The sequence below is a fragment of the Heliconius melpomene genome, chromosome 13 (genome assembly GCF_056956725.1).
Source record: "Heliconius melpomene rosina isolate 202511_hmr_F chromosome 13, ASM5695672v1, whole genome shotgun sequence".
NCBI classification, from domain to species: Eukaryota; Metazoa; Arthropoda; class Insecta; order Lepidoptera; family Nymphalidae; genus Heliconius; species Heliconius melpomene.
The window spans coordinates 11,322,878-11,335,524 of record NC_140401.1 but is presented as its reverse complement, the minus strand read 5'-3'; the positions used below and the strand labels follow the sequence as shown (position 1 = coordinate 11,335,524).

At 32.4% G+C, this 12,647-nt stretch overlaps 1 protein-coding gene and 2 non-coding genes across 19 annotated transcripts in view; 2 read left to right on the top strand and 1 right to left on the bottom strand.

Moving 5' to 3' along the window:
- Positions 1–12,647, bottom strand: part of rg (A kinase anchor protein rugose) — a 424,034-nt gene that overhangs the window by 193,463 nt on the left and 217,924 nt on the right. The window lies entirely within an intron of this gene.
- Positions 9,071–9,143, top strand: TRNAA-AGC (transfer RNA alanine (anticodon AGC)). Its single transcript has one exon. It is a non-coding gene; the product is annotated as a tRNA-Ala (tRNA).
- On the top strand, positions 9,853–9,925 carry TRNAA-AGC (transfer RNA alanine (anticodon AGC)). Its single transcript has one exon. It is a non-coding gene; the product is annotated as a tRNA-Ala (tRNA).

The following is a 12,647-nucleotide window of genomic DNA, read 5'->3' as shown; positions in this document are numbered from 1 at the left end:
TAAAGGGATATTTATGCGGTGTTTATCGGCCTTACGGACGGGGAAATATGTTAGGCCCATGTGTCAAATAAATTTAACCGCAATATTAACTGGCAACATTTTATTGAATAACGAAACTCGTCACTTTACACCACATAACCTGCAGGCTGTATGATACGTGTAATAATAGTAATACTAAAAATAATTATTTCTACAAAAAGTAACAAATATTCTGGGAATGAGAAGCAGTAAAGCGACCGAAATATCAATTTATCAAAAACGTATTTTCGCATATCGATTTATTAGGTATAATTACATTTGTTTTGGTGAAAACAGTTCTATTTAAAATGAAATCAGGCTTGTCCTATATTTTTTACCATAATTCAGTTAAAATTGATGCTACAATAAATACTTTTCAACATGATGTAAGTAAAGTAAAACATTTTTTAAAAAGGAATATTTTTAATATTATACATTTTAGACTCAACTGTAACTAAACAGAAATATAAAAGCAATTAAGGGCCGTATATTTTAATATAACAGCCTTGTTCTAACAGCAATTTTAATGTTATATAAAATCCAGAGAACCTTCAAACAAAAAAAAATAATCATCGTATCGAAACTGTGGAGTATCTACTAAAAACAAATGTTCGGCAATACAAGTATGTTTAAAATAGGGAATTGAGATAAAATATCAGCTATCCCGGAGCAGTATTTATTTCTATAGCCCGGGATAAACTATCGAGTGGCGCTTAATCTTCCCGCGGGACCTTCTATAAGACAGATCGCTAGACGCATCCTCTTAGTGTTACGATTCTTGTAACGTAAAAAGTAAAATATTGCTTTAGATAGAACGCACGTGTTGCAGTTATATTTTATTTTCTTCACGCTTTATCCTGTATATAGCAGGATAAATCTCCGAGGCTTCGCCGAACGGAACAACAAATCTTGAGATTGCAAATAATTGTCATGGCTCTGAGGTTAAAAACTATTAAAAGTTATAAAATTTTAAAAAAGGCAACGACAAAATAAATGACTTGACACACAATCCAAACAAATGCCCGAGACGTCCTCTGCGTTTTTATATTATTTTAATCCTCCAGGTATGTTATATACAGCTAATAAGTTCATAATAACAAAGGTGACAAATAAAGTAACAAAGGTAGAGGTCAGGAAGAGAGGCGCAGTAGCACAAGCGTGCTACTGTAAATGTGATGTAATGCGGGTTGTGGGTTCGATTCCCACTCGATATAATGAATTAGGCAATATTTTTATTTGTTTACTCTGGTCCTCCGAGGCATAACGTGGCGTTGACTTCCGCTACTTAACACACAATTTCTCTATATATAATTCGGTAGAAAGCGGGGAACGAGTTTCTTTATAAGAACAGAATGTCTCAACACTAGGTTCCCAAGTTCCCATTGCCTACTCTACTTTGTGTGGGATACAACGTGAAGTTAAAAAAAGAGGATCTCTGGGACTTCTATGTATAAAGAGGTTAATGAACCGAACTGAACTGAAGAGTGGACAGAGCTCCGTTCTTCTCTCTTAACCCTAGTACTACTTTTACTATAAAGTAAGCTAAAAAAAGCAGTACTAATTGTACACAAGCTACTAATTTTTCTTTTACATGGAAGCGGTTTCTAATAGTCTCAATTTATAGATTATTTTTATTTTGAGATAACATATTAATATTGAACACCATTCTTTCAATCCCACTTCTATGTACATAAATTGAGGCACTCTACTTGATGGTAAACAACAGAGCTTCTTCGCCAGGAAACATTTCGGGAAAGGTTTTTGTTCATTCATTTCAAAGTTGCTGTGGTTTGTTTATTTTCTCAAGAGATATTTTCTTAAGCGGAAGATCTCTCAGCAACGCATTAAAGACACTTAAAATTGTAAGTATTTACTTTAAACTTTTATTTATATACAAATGTAGCTATTGTTTTATATGGACTAAAAGGTAAAGATGTGAAATAGGAAATATCGTTTTTCCCATTCCCCTCCCCTCTTATGAACCTGATAAATCCTTCCTTCCCTGCATTATATATATTAAGTTCAATGAAATTAAAAAAGTCGTAAGTACATTTTCGTCATAGTGATATAAACAAATTCTAAGTAGGTATGTTAAAGGCGTCTTTGAGTTCAATGTCAATTGAGATGAATTCTAAATAATATTTTTTTCTCAGGTTAATATAACAAAGTATGTTAGTTAAACACACTCTTCTACAATAAAATGTAAATAAAATGAATGTTAAAGCCAAGCAACCTTATAACATTAAAAACTTTACAGAAATAAGAAATAACAAAGCCCATTACAGCCAACAAGCCACGATTCAATAAACATCAGTCCGTGCTGTCATTAGTCTGAAGACACTATTAGTAAAGCTTTCTCTTTTTGATTAAACTAGATTACCATAAGGAAAACGCTGTCCTGATATAAGTCAGGGGTGTTTACTGTAACAGTAGTCGCGAGGAGCCTCAATAACTCAACAAGTAATAACGCAATTGGAACTGATTTAATTTAAAAATCCATCTAAAGTACATAGTAATTGACGTTTGTTATGATAGAAGATACCATTGGGAAATAAATGCGACGTTTGAGTCCATGCAGTCCGAACTCTCGACGGGATCCGATTCAATTTAACTTTTCACATTTTCGTTCGCTTTTAGACTAGACTCTTAGAGCTAACATTTTACAAAATTAAAGTCAGACACTAGAAATTTAAGATTTCTTTTTAGGTTTTGATTTATTTTAAGTTTTTGTTCGATCAAATAATAAGACTATACAGTCAAATAAAAAATTCAAATAAAAATACTAATCTTGTACACTCGAAATCGCTATACAAAAAATTAACTAAAAAAACCTAAACCCTAACTGACCCCAATCACGAAACTCAAAAACCCCGGACAAGCCGGTAAACAGTCTCGGCGTTTGTATTAGCGCACATATTTCATCCACGTAACTAAGTATTACGGTGCGGGATAAGATGCGTCAGTTGGCCGTCAGATCTACGGATAAACTAGACAGAGAGGAATGGTGGCTGGGGCACGATAAATAAGGAAAAAACGGACAAGATTAAAACGATATTCGTAGCTTATAAGATTTTTTGATGTCACGAGCGCAATATGTGAAAAGAAGATCTAGGTATATTCATATAATACAAGGTGTTATTATTATAACGGCTTGAGTACTCCGAGTTCACCATAGAAATTTAACTACAGCAGTAGTAGCTTCACGCTATGTCCCGTATATAGCAGTATAGAAAAAATGAACAAAATGTTAAGTTCCATTCTATTCCATTTCCCATTTTCCGTCCAAATTTTTAGTCATTGTCTATTGAGAAGCGAAACTCAACGCCACAGTTTGCCTTGTTACCAAAGCGAAATAATTTATTCGTCGAACGAATTGAATCCACAATCGTCGCGTTCTTAGTAAGACACTCTGCCACTGCGCCATCACGGCCTAAAATGTTATTATCAATAATTAAAAATTAATACATACTTACATATACATTTATACTTATTAATATTATTACAAAAGATTTACAATGCGACATTCATAATACAAACACCAACCCAAGCATTTGCAATGCATATAAAAAAGCGCCCTCAGCGTTTATTTATATGGATTTACAAATAAAAATGGACGCCAAGAAAGCTCAGTGTGTCAAGGATTACATCCAGCCGTCCGCATTTGAATAAGAATTGCCAATAAAGAGGGGAGTCCGCTTAAACAATACGTCCAAAATGTCTGTTCGCCTGCTCTACTATCGATCGGACACACCTTTTCTACTTACTTAGAGATTACATAAAATATATACTATGGGTGGAATAGGTAGGAGTAATCTTGTGTACCTACGTCAATTCAATATACAGGTGGAAGAGGCAGCGCTTCTTTTATTGAAACTGCATATAGGGTAATATATTTCAAACCCACACCTAAGAAATTAATCAAGGTACTTCAACAGTTTGGACGTAGGATTTTTTTTTCATTTCACGATTTTTATCCATACCTGTATTTCGTGTGACGAACACATACGTGTGCGATGTTTCCGATTTGACAGGTAAGTGTGTGCGTGCCTATGTTATACTTTACAAATGGCGTTTTATTTTAAAACGATAATTTTATTATTTATTTTGTTTGAAAAAATAACTTTTTTATTTTTGGGATTTTTTTTTTCCGAATTATATTAGGCTTTTATAGAGTAGTTAAAACTGTGGTTTCATTTAAAGTGGTGCTAACAATTCCACCCTGTAGATAGAGATTCAATTTTCTGATGGGAAAAAAAACAATAACAAATACTTCAAAGCTTTCTCGGAAAACAAAGTTCATGTATATAAAAGAACACCTGTAAACTGTAGATAAGAATTGTTAAATACCTCACATATAATAAACCAGGTCCCTTCTGCCTACACTGCCATGCGAGAAAATACGTGAAGCTGGTGTGTTATTGTTTCCCATTATTTCAGAATGAGAACAAGATTCCTACCTAAAAAAGATCATCGAAACTTACATAAAATATTTAGCCTCTTAATAAATACCTCGTATTTACATTAACATCTCAATTTTATATTCGAAACGTAATGAAATAACGCGAAAGTGCGCAGTATTCATTTTACCGCTGTTTTTAAAATTCATTCGAAATCATCCGTTTATAGGTCGGCGCTGAGTAAAAACGGCGAACCTTTATTGCTAGAGACAATTTGAACTTGGGTTATAGTCAATAAAATACGCTGTTTATTTTATCTACGGAGATATTATCCGCAATAATACGTAGGTACGTAACTTTTTCATGTAGGCATTTGAAAACTAGTTTAAATTTTTGTTCCTTATTACCTCTTACCTATATTCAAAATATAATAATTATATTAGTTAACGTCCCCTTTGTAAGTAATATAAAGAAGGGTCCTCTAAATATCTCTGCAATCTCTATTTTCATTTACCACTAAATAGAATGAATTCCTACACTAAACTTATACTACTACACTAAAAATATAAACTTCTGCCTGTACTAAGTGCGACGGTTGTGGATTCGACTGTAAACGAGATGGATGTTGGTTCGATTCTCACTAGGTGTGATGAATTATTATCATTTCCCCGCTCTACTAATAAGATAAAGCTCGAAAAGACCCTCATATTAGGAGGTATGTAGAAAGCGGAGTGTCCTAACACTTTTGCCTTTGCCCACGATACTATATGTGGGATACAGCGTAAAGCTGAAAATGGGCAATTTGTATTATGTGGATTTACTTTATGTCAACAATGTGGGGAAAATTAAAATTTTACGCATGATTATTCACGACACAGTTTATTCAACATATTCCACCTACGCTACGGCAGCGTTAGTAACAAATGTAATTAACTAACAATTTCCCTTTATGTTTTCATATTCATCACATTATAAAATACAAAATTAATTTCAAAGCTTTCTAATAAAAACCTAATGGTAAAAAAATTACGCAACAACCTTTTTAATATAAATGTTATCCCAAACCACAGTAGAGAATAAATGAAATATTCAGTGGTAGATTTCGGTACAGTGGAGGTAGAATTTGAAAGGCGGCGCGGCATCCATTATCGAAATGTTTTAATTAGCAGCATTTAGGCGCGGTCGGTCCCTGTTGTACTATAAATTACCCCCTATATTCGCTCGGCCGAGTTTTAATTAGTTCACGGCTCAGTTGTGGAGAAAAATCTTGTACATAAATTTTACAGGTAAGTTATAGTTACATATTAAGGTAAGATGGGCATATCAAAATGTTTTTAATCATCCCATTCATCTTTTAATTATACAAGGCTAACAAAACTCATATGAAGTTACTCTGTTCACCTCTTATTGTTTACTCAGAAATGCTTTTGTCCACTGAAGAAGGACCTATGTTTTAAATAAAAGTGCAAATGTGATATAAGTCCTACGATTATCAAAGTTAATAAAGATAAACTGTCAACGATTACAAACACATTATATTCAATTTATATTCTTTTACTATTCTTTTACTTATATTATAAGTGCGGAGCTAATATAAAACAATAGACCCTCTGTCCACCAAAACGAAAAGAATATAAGGTAAAGATAGCAACAAAATCATCGTATACAGGACATGGTTTTTTTATGAAGCTACAGCTAATATCCATCGTTATTCTTCATTTGGTCTTATTTATCGTCTTGGAGACAGCAGGTGGCTTCCCTTCGACAAACTTATTAAATTCCGCAACAATTTGAGCTCGCCTCGTTAGAAACTTACTCCGTACTCTTTGGTTTTCTCTTTCCCAGGCATTATAAGTTTATTGGAAAATTTGATATTGGATACGTTTTGGTTTTTGGTTTTGAATTCCTTTGTTAAAACAAAACTTGTGTGTTATAATATTTGATTTCAGGCTTCAACATATTTATTTTTTAAACGATACATTTTTGGTTTCTCGGACAGAACTCAACAGCGCGCCTTGTCTCAACCCCAGATCCAGGTAAAGAATTCAATAATTTAAAAACAAATCAATAATTTAACCTTAACGGCTGTTTCTGAACGAGTAAATTAAATTATTTATTGACATCAACACATTTGACTGTTAGTCAACAGAGGGCCGTTAGTCTAAATATAAAAATAACACAACAACAACAAAAATATCGAAGCGATAGCACTATAAGCTTATGTCCAAAGTTTCTTCAATAGAAGATCACAGGAAGGAAGATTGAAATTTTGATACAATGCCGATTGGCTAACTTTTGTTTGGTTCAAATCGAATTTAATTTCGATGGCGCTCGTTTCGAAGGAACTTGCTGCTAATTCTTTGGTAATAGCTCTTTTGTTAAATAGTTGCTTAGACTTTAAGTTTAAGCTCAACGACTTTGTAACTTAAATTTATCATGTTTATATTTATAAAATGGTGTAGAATATTACTTTCACAAGTACCTACTATATCTAAAAAAATGGTAAAATTTTATTTATTCTTATATAAAGAGACATATTAATAAGAAAAAACTGCTTCAATTTTTTTTTCACTTTCTGCCCGATTCTCGAGAAATTGCGTATTGGGGGAAGAAAATTTACACTGCGCTTCCTCTATCAGAGCGCAGAAAAAACAATGAGTAATTCCTCCGAGTGGGAATCAAACCAACAATCCTCACATTTATAGTCAGCCCGTTGTGCCACTGCGTAATGACGGCTTTTTCTTAATATTATATATTATGCGTTATTGTTGATTTATTACCTAATTCTGACTACGGATCATATATGTTTAAGACATAATTTAATGGAGTAGATATTGATTTAATTATTTTACATAAATGTGTTAATAAATTATTTTTAGAGACAAAAGTATTAATGCATAATAATAATTTTAATTTTTTACTTCCTTCAACACGCCGAATTAACCAAATTATGACCTCTTAATTACAGCATTATGTAAAGGTAAAACAAATCTATATCGCAAGTGTCCACATCGCTGAGTGAAGATGATTTAACGAAACCGCTAAATTCAATATACTACGCGACCGATGCGCTTGCTATCACAAAATAAACAAGAAACCGAGAAGCCCGTGGCTTACAACTATTTATTTATAAAAGTGGAAAACTTTAACAATATTTGTGTAACAATATCAGTATCTTTTCTACTATGTTTTATTTTATTTTAGTTTTATTAAATTTGTATTATGAGACCGTCCCAGAGGAGTGGTCCACCGTCTGACTGTAAATGTGACTAGGAGGAGTGAATTATTTTTATTTCCTCAGCTAAGACACAAGACAAAGCGCGGCGTTGAGCGCCACTCAACACACAATTCTTAAAAATTGGGCAGATAGAGGGAATAGAGTGTACAATTAACTATGGGAGAAAAATAATGAATGTGCTTTTTTATTTATTTGGACTTGTAAACACTATGTGACCTATTTCTCCTTTCTTATTTTATTGTCAAAGGTCGTAGACCTTGCAGCAATCAATCATAGCAAGCAAAATATTTTTAATTGATGATCCAGTTTTAATTTTATTTGTTAAAAGGTTAAACTTGTCAACAGAACAAACTTTAACTATGCTGTCATATCGTTAATTCTTATCGATTATAATTTTATTTCAAAACAAAATAAAAATATAAAGAACTGTAATAAACAACACCAACAATTCCTTTCACAGAAATCCTTACGTAATCTAATATTATATGCACAACCAAGGAGTCAATGTAGACAACCTCTTTTTTTGGCATAAAACATATACACTAACGGCCGGTATCAATAACTATATATAAAAAAACTATATATAAAAGGACTTGTCCTCACTGACTGAGGTAAGACGCACGCACAGCCGTAACCGCTGTGCGTAGAAATGTTAAATTTGGACAGATGTTTACTTTCGTAATCTGGACATCCACTAAGAAGGGATTTTGAAAAATTTTTACCCTAAAGGGGTGAAATAGGGGTTCAAAGTTTGTATGGAAAAAAAAATTAAATCGGCATCATGGTTTTCTAGAATTCTTCCCCTAAGGGTGCAAACAAGGGGTTGAAAGTTTGTATGGAAAAATCTTTAAAACGCCACCGATTATTATAACATTTTTAATTTAGACTCTTAAAAATATTTAAATGAACATGTGTTTCATGGTTTTCTAGAATTCACCCCCTAAGGGTGCAAATAAGGGGTTGAAAGTTTGTATGGAAAAATGTTTAAATCGCCACCGATTTTTGTAAAATTTGAAATTTAGACTCTTAAAAATATTTCATTGAACACATGTTTCGTGGTTTATTAGAATTAACCCCTAATTACGCAAGCGAAGCTGCGCGCGTCCGCTAGTACATAATATACAGACAGTCAATAGATTTATATGTGTGTTGAACCTAACAACTAGATAAGTTATTGAAACCGACCATAAGTGAATGAACAAATATTATATATCAATTATGAAAAAAAAATACTTTACTCGGTATTGAACCTGCAACCAACGAACGGTAGAAAAAGATGTAATATAATTCTTATTTATCAAATGGTAACTGGTAATTGCTTATTACTTAAACTTACCTTTCAATGTCACTTATTGAGTAATCAATGTGCAATCGCTTTCGTACTGTGTAATGTATTTTTTTTATTTGATATATAACAGGGGGCGTAGCTCAGATGGTAGAGCGCTCGCTTAGCATGCGAGAGGTACCGGGATCGATACCCGGCGCCTCCAATTTATTTTGTTTTATTTTATTTTCTTTTAAATACTAAATAAATAATTATATTGTATATTAGACTCTTTCGCTAATTTAGAAAATATTAAAACTATTTGACTGAAATATTTGACTGCAGAATTAGATATAAATAAATAATAAAAAACAGATTTGAAGCAATCAATACGTTCATTCGACCTTCCAATTGCGCCATAACAGCAATATTTTATATAATATAATACAAAACAAAAACGAAAACGAGGAATGATCGCCTATTTAAAAATATCTTCATCGTCGCGGACATTTTATATACTGACAGTTAACTAAAATTATATTTACGCGATGCTTAAAACTTTTCACTTGCCGAAAGTAGGAAATAAAAAAGTTAGATTACTTCACGTTGAAAAGATTTTAAGAAGACAGTCTACGGAAAGTTTTATTTACACTAGAACATAAATTAAACAAAAAAGCAGCATAACGACATGCTCGAGACATGGCATGTTGAGTGGTGAAACTCAACGCTGTACTTTATTGCCTCCGATGGATATTGAATCCACGACTATCAAGTTCTCAATCAAACGCTGCCCCACTCTTTAACGATGGTCTCACTGGATTGATAAAATAACTTACGTACATATATAAAATATAAAAAACGTACTTTCTCCGCTTTGCAATATTTGACCTTAAAACATTGAAACGTTAATAAGAATTATATTAATGAACATAACAGGGGGCGTAGCTCAGATGGTAGAGCGCTCGCTTAGCATGCGAGAGGTACCGGGATCGATACCCGGCGCCTCCAATTCTTTTTTGTTTTTAAATTTGAGAAAAAGGTTTTTATTTGTTATAAACACCTAAACAATAAAATAATAACATATTATTTTCAATCATATTTTTCAATGTATAGTTTTCAAAACAAAGAAAGAAATACAAAAGTATCGAAAAAAAATGCTTTAAGGTCTCACATATCACATGTATGCAATACAAACCGATGCAATTAACTAACAACCACTGACATGCACAAACACTTCTCAACCAAACAAAACCTCATAAAGCAATAATAAAAACTTTAAAATCTACACAACAGCAATATCAGCATCGGAAACACAATGGCTACGAGACAATAACAGACTTCTCGATATTGACTGTATACCTATAAAGCCAAGTTCTTATATAACGTAGATCGTATACAGAAGCAAATGCATGTGTTATATGAGAGTGGGAATCACATTTCTATTCATATATTGAATTCAATATTTTATTGTTTAGTTAAATTAGAATTTTGTTTTAACGGAATGTTTAATTAATCTTTTTGCTTATGTAAAGTTCTAATTAAAATTGTAGTGTAGGTACTTGATGTTCGCAAACTTTTTTCTATAGATACTATGAATTCTTAAATGAATTATATGACTAAATGAAGTCTACAGCAATTTACATGTAATAAACAATTGTAAAGTTATATTTTTGAGAACGAGAGATATGATAATGATCTAGAATGTTTTTAGAAAACGTATAAAAAATCAAATGTAACGGGATTTGAACCCGTGTTTTTTGGAAGCCATCCAAGTAATCTTGATTTTTTGGTAGCTTAACGTCTGAGATTTTACAAACAACATGATGCCTTATTTCATCAATCATTATTATTTATTACATAATATGTAGGGGTACATAACTACTATAAATAAAACTTCTAAACCTACTATATTTAATGTACTAATCGGTGTAATGTTTTTAGTGTTTTATATTTTTGGAAATAGGATGTTTCGAACGTCCTTGTAATAGTCGGTAGTCACGGGGTGGCGAGGGAGTTGGGTGGTCTATCCGATTCCAAAATATCGAGCTTAAAAAAGTATATAATAATAAATATGTTTACACGATTAATCCGGATAAGATTTTTTATTTAAAATTTTGCAATATAACTATCGATATTACAACAGACAATGAATAGCAAGCAATAGAGATAATAGAATCGCAAGAGTTGTAGGAAGCCACAATACTATTTCGCTGGAACTACCGCACGCCGCACTGTCGAGAGCACGCTCTACTCTCTAGCACCGTAGGCTCATTATTCGACTCTCCAATTAGCCGATATCGTTATGTTTGTTTGCTGACATTATTAAGCTTTGTTTTTTTTATATAAAATCTGGGTCATATTTATTTTTGTAGAATAAGTGGGATAATGAGATATATTATTGAACACATTCATCCATTGAAGTTTTCCAATCAAAAAATTCTTCACTTCACTTTATTTATTAAAATAACTTACCCCATTAACTGAGATCTGGATCACAACATCTATTTCAGTTAGAAACGACCACAACCACCTCAATTATGTACATTTTAGTATACACAATATACAAAATGATACTAAAACCCAAAAGACTTATAAAAGCTAAAGTAAATATAATTACATACTAATTATCCCCCTGAGCTATGATAGCAACAGACATGCACGCATTATGGGATTAAAGGCAATTAGCAACCGCGATCATTCGAATGCTACACGAAATTAATTAATTTCCCATGGGGCGATCTTGATGTCGCTCATATACCTCGTACGGAGGTTACGTGACTTATTATAAACTAGATTTTGCTTGGTTAGTCTTAGGATCTTTATCTCTAGAATTAAATACAGGCACAGTAGTCTATATATTTTATCCTTTAATATGTCGGTACATAAGTCTTTTAACTTACTTCAAAGGAGGTCGTCGTTTTTTTTAATGTAAGTTACCTTACTTACTACTCTGCCAATTAATATGAATAAACATTAATGATTGAGATTTTTGAGGTGAATTGAGGTTCCCAATTAGTTGGAATATTTTTTGTATTTCCACGTTTTCCATGAATTATACATAGTTTAATCAATAAATATGGTCAGACACAGACGTAGGAATAAATATAAAATATTAATGTTTTCCTTTTCACCATATTTTCAGCTATTTAATTCAATAGTCAAATCTTAACAAATTCACATTGCAATTGAAAAAAACACAGCTTTCAAGTAGTTTTTTCTACGATTTTTCACGATTCTCAACAACGAATTTCAGATTTCAAAACTTCATTTTGCTCTATTTTGGCGGTGAAAATATTTTTAACCTCGCAAGAGCGTGGGTTGCCGAATGAAAAGGCACTTTTGACGAATTCCAGAACAAGTTATTGTTGTTTTAGGTCACTAGTTAAGTATTCACAGACGTACAGACTTTTATGCTCTTTATGAAGTAACATAGATTTAATATTATCATAAAATGTTATTTTGAGCAAACCTTTTTACATACTAGATACATATTTTCTTTGATAATATTTTAATAACTTTGCTGAAGAATATAATATAGAATGTATTAATTCGATTTCATCGTCATTTCTCGCATTGCACATGGAAGAATTAAGTAAGTGATCTCAACCATGGTAAGAAGTCCGACAAAGTCACCTGTTTATGGCACGTGATTTTTAAAATAAAAATACACATACGAGGCCAGTCGTGGCACAGGGGCACAAAGTGTGACTGTAAAACCGACTGGTTGTGG